The sequence below is a fragment of the Acromyrmex echinatior genome, chromosome 1 (assembly GCF_024713525.1).
Source record: "Acromyrmex echinatior isolate Ae372 chromosome 1, ASM2471352v2, whole genome shotgun sequence".
In the NCBI taxonomy this organism is placed as follows: domain Eukaryota; kingdom Metazoa; phylum Arthropoda; class Insecta; order Hymenoptera; family Formicidae; genus Acromyrmex; species Acromyrmex echinatior.
Window position 1 is genome coordinate 20,013,133 of NC_141852.1, and position 14,368 is coordinate 20,027,500.

Here is a 14,368-nt window from a genome sequence, read left to right on the forward strand (position 1 = left end):
ATAGTCGTTTTTTAAAACATAAATATCCTTAAGAACAAGAATAATGATGATTGCGCTTTTGATAAATTCTAAAATTAGACTATATAGATTTGTTTTTATAGCTAAACTAGTTTACATTCTTCATACATAAAGTAAAATAGGTATTATGTTTAATATTTTGCGAAAGAAAGAAAGTTCTAATATAGTTCAACGCAGCAATGCAATAAAAAAACAAATCTAATATCAATGAATAGGAAATAAAGATCCTAAATATTTACAGATCACATCCTTATAGATCTTGATAGTGTTTAAATAATTCTCGGTGTGAATTTATATTTATATTATAAATCCAATCCTGTGTGTAAACTGTGCGAACTTAATTTTCAGTCTTGAAACGCAATTTCAGTGTCTTGTAACTAAACTAGATTAATAATATCACAAACCTAAAACCAACACTGTTCAAAATAACTGTTCAAAAAACTTTAAAATAGGATATCAAAATATGTAAAATTATAGATTATTTCTAAATACAGATACACTGTTTTCAGCGGCGAAGAAATGATACGAATGATCTCACGTAAAATCATTAAAAAAATTACCAACGTGTGTGGGAAAGGTTTATTGGAGAATCGTAGAATAGTGACACAGGTTGTAAATGATAACCCAGTTACATACGAGCTACATGCGAGCCGCAAGCAGTTGCGCAATGCAAATGCATCTCGTGTTACAGAACACAGGTGAATAGCGGTCGCGCCGGTACGAGCTTTCGCTACTCGTTCAATTCAATTCGACTGCAGATTATTGGCTCGCCCGTGGTATCGCGGGGTGGACCAAACATGCCTTTCTTTCGCCTCATCCCGCCTACTTCGTCTCTCAATGCACTCGGTGCGTGGAATGCCGCTGGGCAGCCCAGATCCACTTAAAATATTCGCTTTGTCTCTGTCGAGCGAAGAAGCACGACGTCCTTCTTTTCTGATCAAGTTTTCATCGTTATCGATCTTCTTCTCTTGGATGACATATCTTTTACAAAATCGTTGCGATTAAATACCAATTAGATCTAATTTTTCGGACAATCTCCGCACATAAGAATTATTCCGTTCACGTAGAAAATCTGCGACTGGAAGACGAGTTCACGATACAGATTTTGCCAAGGCTCTTTGCCATGCGTTCATCCTGCCACGCACTCCCCGCGCGATATACATCGGATCGTAACACTCGTAACGTGGAGTATGCGGTGTAGTGTACGCAGTTGACTCGGGTTTCGAGGTTTAATTGCATTGGCGCGACTACGGCAGCGGCGTGGTTATTCGAAGCACAACTGAATTCGGCATCTGCTACCGCATGTGTAAAGAAATGATTCATATTTTATCGAACTAAAAGATTCTTTTATAAAAATAAAACATCTCTAAAAAAAAGTCCACTTTTATCAATGTAAATTAATTTTAATCTACATAAATTTAATTTAACTTATTTCTCTCTCTTTATCTTTTTTCTTAGTATTAAAAGAAGATAAAATGAAACTATTGTAAAATTAAAGTAAATTTACATTGGTAGAAAAGACCTACAAGTCTAAAAGGCCTATAGAATAAAAAATTAAAAGAAGTAATCACGTGATTAATATCATGCATTGCAAATCATCAACTTGATCCAATATAATAATAATTGCATATATATAAATTTAAAATAACTTTTTTTGACAATAAAGGTAATAATATTAATAAAAAATGTTATTAATATGTATAATTTATACATGTGAGAAAGAATTTATATAAATAGATCACGTTTGTGCGTTTTATCTGGCGCGGACACTCTCACTTCTTCTGTACTGAGAGCCACTTGTAGAACGTATCGTGCCACATTCCAAAGTATCTAATTTACGTCAGCAGCGTCAATATCGATTTTTCAATTTTCACATCAGCGAAGACCACCGTCTCTAAATCAAGGTGTACGAGTATTCCACTCGCCGGGATGCCGGTTTACATAATTGCAAACTTAGTCACAACGACATCCCGCTGACAACCTCTTGCTAGCCGTTTCATTAACAGCCGTGGATCACCTCGGATGCGATAATACACACGATGTACCGCGACGAAGGTAACCGTCGGCGGTGCGGCGTCGAAAGGCGCGGAGATGTATTAACATTCGGATCTCCCGGGACGTTTTACGTAAGGAGGAAAAATGTCCGTGAGATTTTTTACGTGTCATCAAGACGGAAAGAGTGCCGAGGACGAAGAATTCCAGTCTAGACTATCTCTGCACGTTTAATCGCGACCGACGATATGATATTCTTGGTTTATCACGCGAATCATTTTAATACTAGAATCGTCGCTGGTGTCATTTTGGTGACATCCGCTAATCATTTCAATTTTTTTCTTTTTTGTATTAAATATACGGTACAAAATATTAAAAATATATGAATATAATACGAACAATTCTAATCATATCAAATAATATCAATAAATCTTCATTATGAGGATAGGAAATTATCAAATTGGCACTTTCGACAATTCTAGCGATCGGCAGTTCCAATATCAAATGTCAATTTAATTATTGTCACTTTTATTTATTTCAATATTATCTAAAATTTATGAATTTATCAAATTTTCAAGAGATTTCGATAATAAATCTATTTATTAATTGTACTTGGAACAAAATGTTTTGATTAAACCAACAAAAAGATCCAACCAGAATGATGTTTTGAGGTTAAATAGAATTTCTGGTAATAACTAAAAAATGCTTATGATAATCAGAAAGTCCATTTCAAAGTGTAATTTGGTCACAATTTTCAATTGGCTTTATCAAAATGTAATTTTGTCTGTGATCAAATTCTCGCTATAAATGTTTTAAACGTTTGATGAACCAATCAGAAGAAAGAATTTTGAAAATGATGATCAATCAAAAAATATTTTAATGCATTTATAGCATTGACCATATCCTTCGTCATCTGACAGCAAGAAAAAGAGAGGGACTACTATCGCGCGTATCGATACTGATACCGATCGCGTGGAGAACAGAGGTTGGATGCATGCGTACACGCGCCACCGAACCGGACCCTGCGCGGTTGGAGGTATACATGTGGCCGCATCACGGAATTCCGAAGAGTCGCGAAATTCCGGAACGTCGTGAAATCCGACCGTGACAAATTCCAACACGCAAGAACGGCATGCGCGCGTCACGCGCCGTATTGGCGCACTTCGTGACGCAGCATCCAGTTAATGTTCGTCACTTACGTCTTGTACCGATATCCGTTAATAGCCAAGAATGTAAGAAAAAAAAAGAATACCTACTGAAGTTGTAGGAGAGATACGCAAACGCACACGGTTTCTCGTCATTTTCTTTTGAAAAAGGAATATAATAAAAACGATAAGCACGTTTTCATCCTAAAGATGAAAGATCCTAAAAATTCTAGAGTTCTTCAAATTTCTACCTCGACGCGGTGACAATGAAAAGGATTACGATCAGCGATAAAAGTAACGATTTCCCTGAGTCTCTTCGTTACCGATTCATTGGCGTAGATTGAAATCCGAAGGATGTCCCAGAGGACGACGCGAGACATGTCAACGTGGGGATGAAATCGTCGTAACTCACCCAACGATCACCGTAGACATAGCTGCGAGTCTCCGCCTCGGTGTGTCATCTCAGTCCATGCATTGTAAATCGTACGAATTACGACCGGCTAGCTGCAATAACGATTCAAGCACGTCGTTTCGCCACAAATTCTCGCGGTTTCCGTTGTAGAATAGCGTACGATCTACGATGGATATACGTTTACGTGACAGGACACGTTTGACAGGTCGATGACTCTTTGTGCGTTTGATTTTGGACAGATTGCACTTCTGTCCCGATCAACGCGAACAATCCAGTTTCGAAACCGGCGTAACGCGATCACTGTATTACATCATCATCGGAATTCAGTTAAGAAAATCGTGCCGATTACGTCGCCACGATGCATCGCACTTGCAACCGCGCGAGATCGATTGTGTGTCGAAAAGTCTACGACCGAGCCGAGCTTTTATACCTTTTTAAGCATTACGTGCGGGTGATGAATTCCCGTCGCACGCCTATCAAAGCATAGTCCGTGGACTTTTTGAGTCGAAGATTAACGGATTACGCTGATATCTACATTAATCGTAACGCTGACGTAACACCTGAAGTTCCCAACAGTCACAAGAATGGTGGTTCCCCGGTAAACCGATCTTTATCAACCAGACATTGTTATAACGGTGAACCATCGTTTGCATCGTTATTAAATCTCCCAACAGAAGCACCGAATTTTAATGGTATCACATTGATCTATTGACAGGATATCAATTTGTCCGCACAAACCGCGAATGGAAGGTTAAATCACTTTGCGCGGCTAAACGATGGTTGACGCGAGAAATCACTTCTCTCCTTCGGAACGATAAGAGATGCTTGTGTTTGATCGCGATTATAGATTGTAGATTCGAAAGATCACTTGATACACGCGACTTGGTAGTCACCGGGACGAGATCGGCACGGTGAATGTGCCGGCGAGGATGCAACCCGCGGCATGACATCCCGGACCACGTGAGGACTCATCCAAAGGGGATTTTGGTGGGGATATTTGTCGCCTACCGCGTGAAAAACTGCCAACACTTGAATAGGCTCCGACACGACGATGAAAAACGCGGCTACCGACCCGACGCCGATGACTCTCAGCTGGACACCGCCTGTCGCCTAAGCGACGTACACGGATTTCGTTGCATGACTACACACCCTGGCCCGATCGCAAGGAATCATGCTGGAGGATGATCATACTCGTTGTCAGTGTCATTTAATGAGCGACCTAATCGATCACCTAAGTCGTCGTCCACAAAACCGCCCGACGCGTACATCGAAACTTGTTTGTGTCATCAACTAAATGAATTGCTATCGAGCGACGAGTTTGGCATATCGTTCTATGCTTCAATGTATTGGAATAGACATAACAAAATTATGAAACCACGTTAGCCGATAAATTTCGAATAACGCAATTTTCTTGTAAATAGGAAAACTATCTCAGCGTATTTATGCCATTTAACATATATTCGATATTAATATTCTATTATAAAAATATCAACTTATATTGCTACTCACTAAAAGGCTGGGAAGTCTTTCAATAAATCGAGTTTCCAACAGAGTTTCCAACGTTATAGGAGAAGGCAGATAAATGACGACATCTCCATTGAGGATAACCACGAGATTTACTACCTTTGTAGTGCCTATGCAGCACGAGCCGATCTACGCAAACGCCCCAAAGGAAGAAGTCACCTGGCATCGCTGCCTCACAAAAGCTGGCTTCGAAATGTTTCCTACATTGCTGTAGCAAATTGCGACAAATCACGCGTGTCAATGGAATTCTCAGACGGCCACAGCAAATTGTCGTGACCAATCATGGCGGCAATGCGTCGCATCGCCAGCGTTACGATCAAGATCAACCCGTAACGCGGGTCATGATTTGATTTAGAACCAGTAAATTCGACCGCTAACTGACCGGGCCTAATCGCGCAGCGGACACAATATACAATCATTGTAACCGCAATCACATATTATTGGTACATCTGCAGATCAATAATTTTTTCTTTCTTGATTAATATGTATGAAAATGACGATTCTAAAATATTTGATCGACGATAATATAATTAAAATAACTGATTAGACAATTTTGGGATAATTTTACAATTTTACTAAACTCTCAGTAAAAATTATAAAAAGATTCTTATCAGAACCAACACCAACTGTTTGGATGCACAGAAATCTCTTTATTCTCGTATGAATGTAACAAAAACGAAATAAATAAACGTTTCAACCCTTCAATTTGGAACCTTATCAATATAAAATCTAAATTACATGAATAATCATAATTACAATTATTAGTACCATGCAAATTTCAAGGTGATGAATCCCGACAATTTAGCTCGTTCTTTTATCCAAATGCCAATTTGCTATGTAATGAATAGCTAAATGATTATCAAAAATATTAACTTATATAATAATTTCATTTTTTCTTTTAAATGACTATATAGCAGTATCTGACAATTTGATAAATGATGTGATTCTACTTTTTTATGAAATGTATGCGACTCTGAGTTTACTTTATATAAGTTTTTATATTATTATTATATAAGTTAATATTTTTGATAATCATTTGGCTATTCATTACATAGCAAATTGGCAGTTATATTTTTAGATAAGGTTACTCATGTAATTTAGATTTATATTTTATATTAATAAGGATTCAAATTGAAAGATTGAAACGTTTATTTAATTCGTTTTTGTTATATTCACATGAAAATAAAAAGATTTCTGTGCATCCGAATAGCTGATGTTGGCTCTGATAGACTTTTTTTAATATTTATTAAATAATTTTCACCGATAGATTCTTTCGAGTCTCATTTGTTCACTAAACTATTCATGTTTAACACATGATAAAGAGAAATTCCCAGCGATATTAGAATGTGTCATTAATAGATTACGATATTCAAAAATAGAATTGTGAAACAAATATCAATAAGAGAGCGAATTTTATGTCAATAAAGAAGCATCTTATCAGGATCATAAAAGCCTAATCTCCCTCAACTTAGAAAAATCTTATCAGTTTACTGCTTTCTGATTATTCTCGAATCGGATTAATATAAATAAAAATATTGTTTGTGTTTTTGATATATACATAAATAGAGAAAATGTATGTTTCTCTCCCATTATAATAATATAATATCAAAATTTTTACAGACAACATTTAATTTCAAGTATATTATAAATCATTAGGATTAAATTCAAACTCACCCATATGTCTGTTTCGCTAATGACCAGTGACTTGGAAATAGTCGCGACTGAACATTTGAAATTTAACCTTCTTGTCGAATTATGTGTCATTCGCATCATTTCTATGAAGAACATCTGCTAATCCGTCTATTTAATATGGCTATCTCCGAATTCCAGGAGATTACGACGGACCTTCATCGAATTTGTCATCACGTCACTTTTTACGTCATGAATAATATTCTATTACGCATATTTGCTGCATCAGGTTATTACTCAAAATATTTTAATTTTCCAAGAAAAGTATAATTGCTTCTGACTTAACTTTTAAGCGTTTATATACCAGTTGTCATCCGATAAATTATGCTAATTAAATAATTCGCAATTGATCATTTTGATATTTTTTATTAATAGTAAAAATTAACGGAAAACAGTTGCTTTTATCATTTTCACTTCATGTGAAAATATATCTTCACACTTCGAGTCGCAAACACTCGAATATAATTAGCATACAGACTAGAATCATAAAATACGCATAATATTTACGTTATAGCATAGGCTAAAGCTTCCACTCTTGTGGTAATAATAGATCCATTACAGTGGCCACGATTACTTGCAATCTGCGTGTAAAAGATCAGATACGGAGACACGTCACTTGACAAAGTCGAAACAACACAGAACGTCCTACGGACGGAACTATGCCGGCGTAGGATATGGTGCGTAAACTATCTCGTTGACCGAGCCTGACTTTTTCTTCCTTCCAGCACGAGCACACTCGTGCGTCTCCAGGCTGGTGCCACGTGAAGTGGTAGATAGTCGTCGACGTCGTGCGTTTATGGAGAACGGATAAGGAGACGACGAGCGACTAAACGCGTCCTGTAACGCTACGTAGAGAACTGTCGTCCGTCAAGTGTACCACGGCCGGGACGCAAGCGGGAGGAGAGAATGTGGAAAGAGAAAAGGAATATGAGGAAGGAAAGAGAGAAGAAAGCGCAAACAAGAAGAGGAGTCACGCGAGAGGAGTACGCGACGTAGTTTTTGCTCGGAAGCCGCGACGTTCCGCCGGCGTCACATTCATTCTGACACGCTCCTCGTCATTCCCTCCTTCCTCGCCCCTAGCAAGAAAAAACGGCTACAGAGTAGCGGGATGAGAGCAAGGGGTGGATGAGCAAATATCATCATTGCGAAAGAAAAACTGTCTACGATGATTTGTTGGTTTTCGAGAATCATACGCGAGCAGCGAATTCTGTATTAAATAATTAAAATAATGATTAATTACCATTCGCAACATAGTAATGTATTCTAGTATAATCAAAATAATACGAGATTTTTTTCATTAATCTTATAACTATGTATTCCAAGTGTAAGAGTATAAAATCACATTTTAATTTTGTAATATTTTGTAGATAATCACTCTGCGTCGATTATTACTGTCAAGTGACATATTTCCGCATCTGATCTTTCACATGCAGATTGCAATCAATCATAGCTACTGAAATGGATCTTATCACAAGAACAAAAGCTTTAAAATGCCAATAATTTATTGCGAATTAAAAATACTCATACTAATATTGAATTCGATTTATGATAATTATTTTAATTTTATTATTACTTTAATAATTATTATAATTTTTAACTATCACAAAAAAACTAAAATTCGATTAACACTCGTATATTCTTTAACATTCTTTTACACTTGTGAAACGTATTGACGTTGAAATCGCATTGACGTATCGTCCATGATGAATCACTATTGAAACTGATATTGTATCCCGCCGATGAAGTATCATCAAGCTATCCCTTGCATTCCTAGCGTTTTACTTAGATCTACTTAAAAGGGTTGGATCATTCAATGCTCTTAGGACGGGTATCGGTTTTGGATGAACCAACGGATAGCTCAGCCCGATCGAAAGTGTATCCTACAGGACCATTCATTACTCGCCTCGTCTCATTCGTTAAGCTGAGGCCGTTAAAGAGGCCACGGTTAATTGAGTTTTAGGAATTCATTTCGTCGCCGATAACCCAACGTGCCCTCCTCAATGTGCTACACTCGTTGTGACGTCTGGGAACGCAGTGATATCTCTCTAGAAATGAACCGCTATATGTATCGTCACACATACTTTCGTGTCCAACGACTCGATGTGGGTGATCGCGATAATCAAGAACGTATTTCAGTGTAAATCACGCAAAGTACGTCGAGAAAGTTTCAGGTGCAGCGACATTTCGAGACTCAGATTTTATTTCGGGTATATTAATTTTATATTATGCGACTGTTATTTTTGATTATAATAAATTTATATATTATTTTAAACTAATAATTTTAAACTATCTGTTTTATATGATTACCCAACATAGACACTTCTTAATATAAATTATTAGCCTAGTATTACAAGTTATCTTATGAGACATATAATTAAAATGATAGAGACATAAGAAAAAATTTCTAACGAGTGATGTAAGCACGAGATAATTTACATCTTAATTTTATATACGAATGTGTGACTCGGTGTTAACTATGAAAACTAGAGAATGTTGTGCATTATTTCGAGTTGCTGGTTATCATATTACCGAGAATATATATGATTCATCTACGAGTTCATCATCGTAACGAAGTATATAGTGATGAGAGCGACGATGAAGACGCAACTATATTAATGTGCGAGTGAACGCACGTCTATATCACATTAAACTGACATAATTGTCATAATCCGGTCATGTATTTTTAAACGGTCAAGGATGTGCTGACGCGTGCAACATATTTGCAGGCCATTCGTACGATCCGCAATGTGTTTCGTGCTAAAGCCACGCGTGTCATCGCGGTAAAAAGGTACAGAGGGAGGAAAGAAGGGAGGAAAGAGGGGGAAAAAGTATGGAGGCTAAGGAAAGTTTTGTTTCGAAAAGCAATATATCGCCGCGTTCGATTTGGCTCATCCATGTCGGCGGTTTGTTGTTGGACTGTAATCTCTAATGGTTCCTACGGGCATTTAAATAACCATCTCGCCCACCCACCATCACTTAACTCTCACTATTTCTTCTCTCGTTCTCTGCTTCTTTTTCCCAGAACCTCGGCGCTATCAGAGGCACACGCTCTGACGATTCGAGAAAAACGACTGCTCTCACTGGCTTTCCATTTTTTTACCGTTACCGAGGAACTCACTATTCGCTACCGTCAGGAAAATAGGGTCACGTACGAGATTGTCGAGAGATTCCGATTGAAAGATACAGATCATTACGGTCCAGATGAAAAATCACGGACGAATAAAGACGTATTCAGTAATATCACATTACTGAGATGAGATTGTATTGTACAACGACGTCGGGAGAAAATGGTCCTGCTAAAATTCGTCTGCGACAGATCTTCCTCGTTCGTGGTACCGAATGAGGATGAGTCAGCGAAGGTTAGTCATACGAAACTTGGTTAGTCGACGAATCCAGACAAGAGCGAAGGCGCACTTTTAGGGCACTCTCCCAGCAACCCGAGCCATCGGGAACGGCAGTTCTCCTCGTTCGATCGATTCGGGCAACGATCCATCGATTAAATTTATATTTAATCGGTCGTTCACATCGGGGATAAGCCAATGTCGCGCGGGATACTCCCGATGTCCTTAAAGATGGAAAAATGCTTTCAAGAAGGAAGATTAAATCAAGTTACTGATGGGGAACGTTCGCGGAAATTTTATAATCCACATTTAATATCAGAGTCGACTAATAATCGAAGAGACTTTACTCTTAATCAGACGAATTCAAAATGATTCGAGATATATTGTATATACGTACAGCAGATGCGGATTAAAAAAGCGCAGAAATGTAGAAATCACTAAGCTTGCCTTGTGCTACGAAAGTACGAAGTTATTAGGTGTTGGAATTAATTCGTAGCGTTTTTTAATGAAAGAATGTTATTTATTTCACATGAGCATTAAAAAATACATTAATGAAAGTACTTCCCATCACTTGTAAAACGCTACGAATTAATTCCAACACCTAATATTAAAAATCTATCGCCAAGTTAGAACATTTTTAATTCTTCTATTAACGTATGAGTGCCCAGATACCTATTTCGAATTTTAAACAATAAAAATTTTTATATAAATTTCGTTGCAACGCCTCAAAAATCTCATCCTTCGAACAATAAAAAACATTTTGCATAAATTTTATCTTGTATTCACTTTTACATTTTTAGCGGGAATCTTGTGAAACGTGGTAATAAGAAGGTAACAAATTATGCATTAACGAAAGGATTAAATAATTAAAAACCTGAGGATTAAAAAAAGCGACGAATAAACGTAACAAGAATTCATTACCTTCACAATATTTATTTATTATGTAAAAATTTAATTAAATAAATAATTTTATGTTATATAGTGTAATTACGTTCTACAGTCATAATTGATTTTAAGTATCGCGGTGGTTTGCGGACGAGGAAAAATATTCTCGACGCGAATGCAATACCTCGGAATAGCTGATAAAAACTGCGTAGGAGTACGTGGAGATAAGACTTGCGAAGTCGACGATGGAATTCGTGTAATCGGTCTTGGGAATTTCGTGGAATCTCTTGAGCGACGCGGGTCCGAAATAAACGTGTTACGTCAATGTCTTAACATACATCGTCGCGATAACTACGACGTCGTACTTGCGATCAACACTGAACAATCGAATATTTACTTACCCCAGAAAAGGGATATGTTATCGAATTTTTATCAAGAACAGACTTCGCCGCAACGTCATGTTTGTTAGCAATCTCTTCAACAGAGTATCATCTACAACTAAATTAATTGATAGGTACGCAAACAAATTAAACAATTGAAAATGTATGTTAAAAATTGAAATACTTTTGTATGTGTACTACAATTGTCTATTTTAAAATGTTATTAATAGTAATATAATTAAAAATAAAAAGTAATAAAACAATGTTAAAAGATAAATTTGAGTCAGCCGCGTAAAGCAGAGCGTAAATAAATATACATACATATAAACAAATGATCAAAGTCAATGTATTAAAAGTAAAAACTTTGAATATTTGAGTCATCTTTGGTGTATAAAATTGTCGCAAAGTCATAACGTAACAATTAGATTCAAGAAGAAAAAATGAAAGGCCTTAAAAATAAAAGTATTACTCAAATTAGAAAGAAAACAATGTCATTACGACAGCAAAAATTTGATGCTAACTCAATAATCACATTTTATGGTAGGAAAAAAATATGAGTAGATGTGTCAACGATAAGTTGACGCCTCGATCGCTAAGTACTTCATTTACGTTGCGATAATCTTTTACATCCTTTTTAAATGGTTTAAAAACGATAGAAAGTTAATTTACTTCTAATTACGCGAAGTAGATAATTACATCGTTAATAGGGGCTTATCGATTCGCGCGGAAAAAAAGATCATTCATAGGACTTCATGGCGGCTCGTACAGACGAGAGTGGTCTGGAGATACCGAGTTAAGAAGCGATTTTAAGCCGCCGTGAAATGACCAATCGGAATCGCTCCGGTTTAATAACTCGGCGTGCCTGATTGAGTGCTGCGTGAGAAGCACGCCGTGCCGGTAATCTTCAAATTCGCGATACACTTATTGTCTTCATGAACGACCCACTTTCGAGCGCTATTAGCCGACCTAATTAAAACGTCGCTATAAACGCCATACTCGCATAGTTTGTAGTTGCGTATTCACAGGCAAGCCAAGATGAGTGCACAAGACAAGCACCTTTCTCGATAACGAGCGACACGGTTGGATACAATTAGCGATGAAATCAATCGCCGTACCGGGGATCCAGCCATCAATATGCATAATCGTACAAGCGCCATTAGCCGCGTGTGTGTCTGCAATGTCGATGCGGCACGGCGGCGTGTCGATCCCTCGGCGAAGGCCTCCTCCTACTCTCTAGCTCCGTCGGCTGCCTCATATGTGTAAGTCATTTTAGATGTAATTAGTGAGCGATTTCCACCGGACTGGACGATAGTGAGCCGGAGAGAAAGAAGGAGATACGAGTGAGCGAATCAAAGAGAGAAAGAGAGGAAGATAGAGAAGGGGGCCTTCCTGCTTTCAGAGTAGAACCAGTCTAAGGCGGACGTACCGCGGCTATTTCTCCGCTTGCAGGAGGGACTTTGTCATGGCCGAGTGATATCCAATCGGGAATATAGTCAGTGGGAACGTGGTATCCAATCGGCGGTATAGATTGCTAATTGGCCCCGATACTCGCAGACTATCATCTCACCGCGATCAGGTGGTCTGCTGTGGCGGAATAACTTTGATGCCACGGATAGTATTGGCGATAATTTTGATCTCTCCCGTTTTGAGCATGTCACCACAGCATAATTCTACATACAATAATTCCACATACAATAATCACTACGTTAATAAACAGGATGATCGTTGAAATAAAATTTTATATATATATGTATATCTGCAAAAGTCAATAATTCCCGAGATAATTCCATAACTGACATTAAATGTTATGTAATTATTTTTCAAACATAAGGTTTATCTGACAAAATATCGAAGAGCAGCTTTTTCTGTTCCATTTTAGCAAATTATTTTTTGTTAATCATTTTTTTACTTTTATTATAATAAATTTCATTTTTTATCTGTACTTTGTTAAATTTTTCTAATTTTTCAGAAAGAATAACGTTCTCGATCAGTTCTCATTTATCATATTAAAAAAGATAGTATCACAAGATGTTACGATGCCTCGGAATCTACGCGATACTATTAGTAATATTTCATATCGCGTTATTCGATCTTCGTATCGCTGCATGCAAATTATCAACCGACGTTGGTGGTCCGACTTATTTCTTAATTAGCTTTACTAGCTCGAGGGTGCACGGGGACGGCGAACGAGGAAATATCCTTGTTGCTCCTTTTTTATCAACAAGCTCTACACCGCTACTCCTTAGCAGGATCTCGACAGGATCCTCCCGTGCCATTAACAAGCGAACACGCCGGAGCAGCCAAATCGTTTACCGATGTATGTACCCGCCGACATTCAGACTGGTATCCTTTTTCCCCCTCACTCATGCTCCGACTCGTCAATTCCCGGTTCTGTTTGAGCTTGACTTTCCGGAACAAGTGCTAAAATACCTGGCGCTACGCATGTCATTAAATCGCGCGGCGATTACACGTCAGAAATAAGCAACGTTGGTCCACTCGGTCGTAAAACAAGAACTTCGAAATCGTGCTAATTGCAACAAATACGGAAAGAGAATCCGACATCATTCGGGCGATCCCAGCACGATGGATGGACAAACACATTTTCCAATGGAATTCTCAAAACAGTAAATCCGGATAGCGTATCACAAGAAATACATCGCCGAACCATTCGACTGTCAAACGTAATTAAACAAAATCCGATGCGCATGTGTCGAAATCTGTATGTACTTGTGAAAGACAATTATATATTTCAATAACAAGTAGGAATTTTTGCCGAATATTCGAAATTAGATAAGAAGCAGACGATACAAATGTACATAAGTAGATAGCTTCCGCACTAGTCAGACACGTGGGCTTCGTGCAACTGCTTTCGCTTTTCGAATGAAATCAATTAAAAATTTAAGTGTTGCAACTCGAATTATTAAAATATTATTTATTTTAATTAAAAAATCTCGAACTTTGGCATGAAAACAAATACATATT

General features: G+C 37.5%; 1 protein-coding gene across 3 annotated transcripts in view; it reads right to left on the reverse strand.

Moving 5' to 3' along the window:
• The window catches only part of LOC105154875 (fibroblast growth factor 18), a 127,168-nt gene that overhangs the window by 17,853 nt on the left and 94,947 nt on the right, over window positions 1-14,368 (reverse strand). The window lies entirely within an intron of this gene.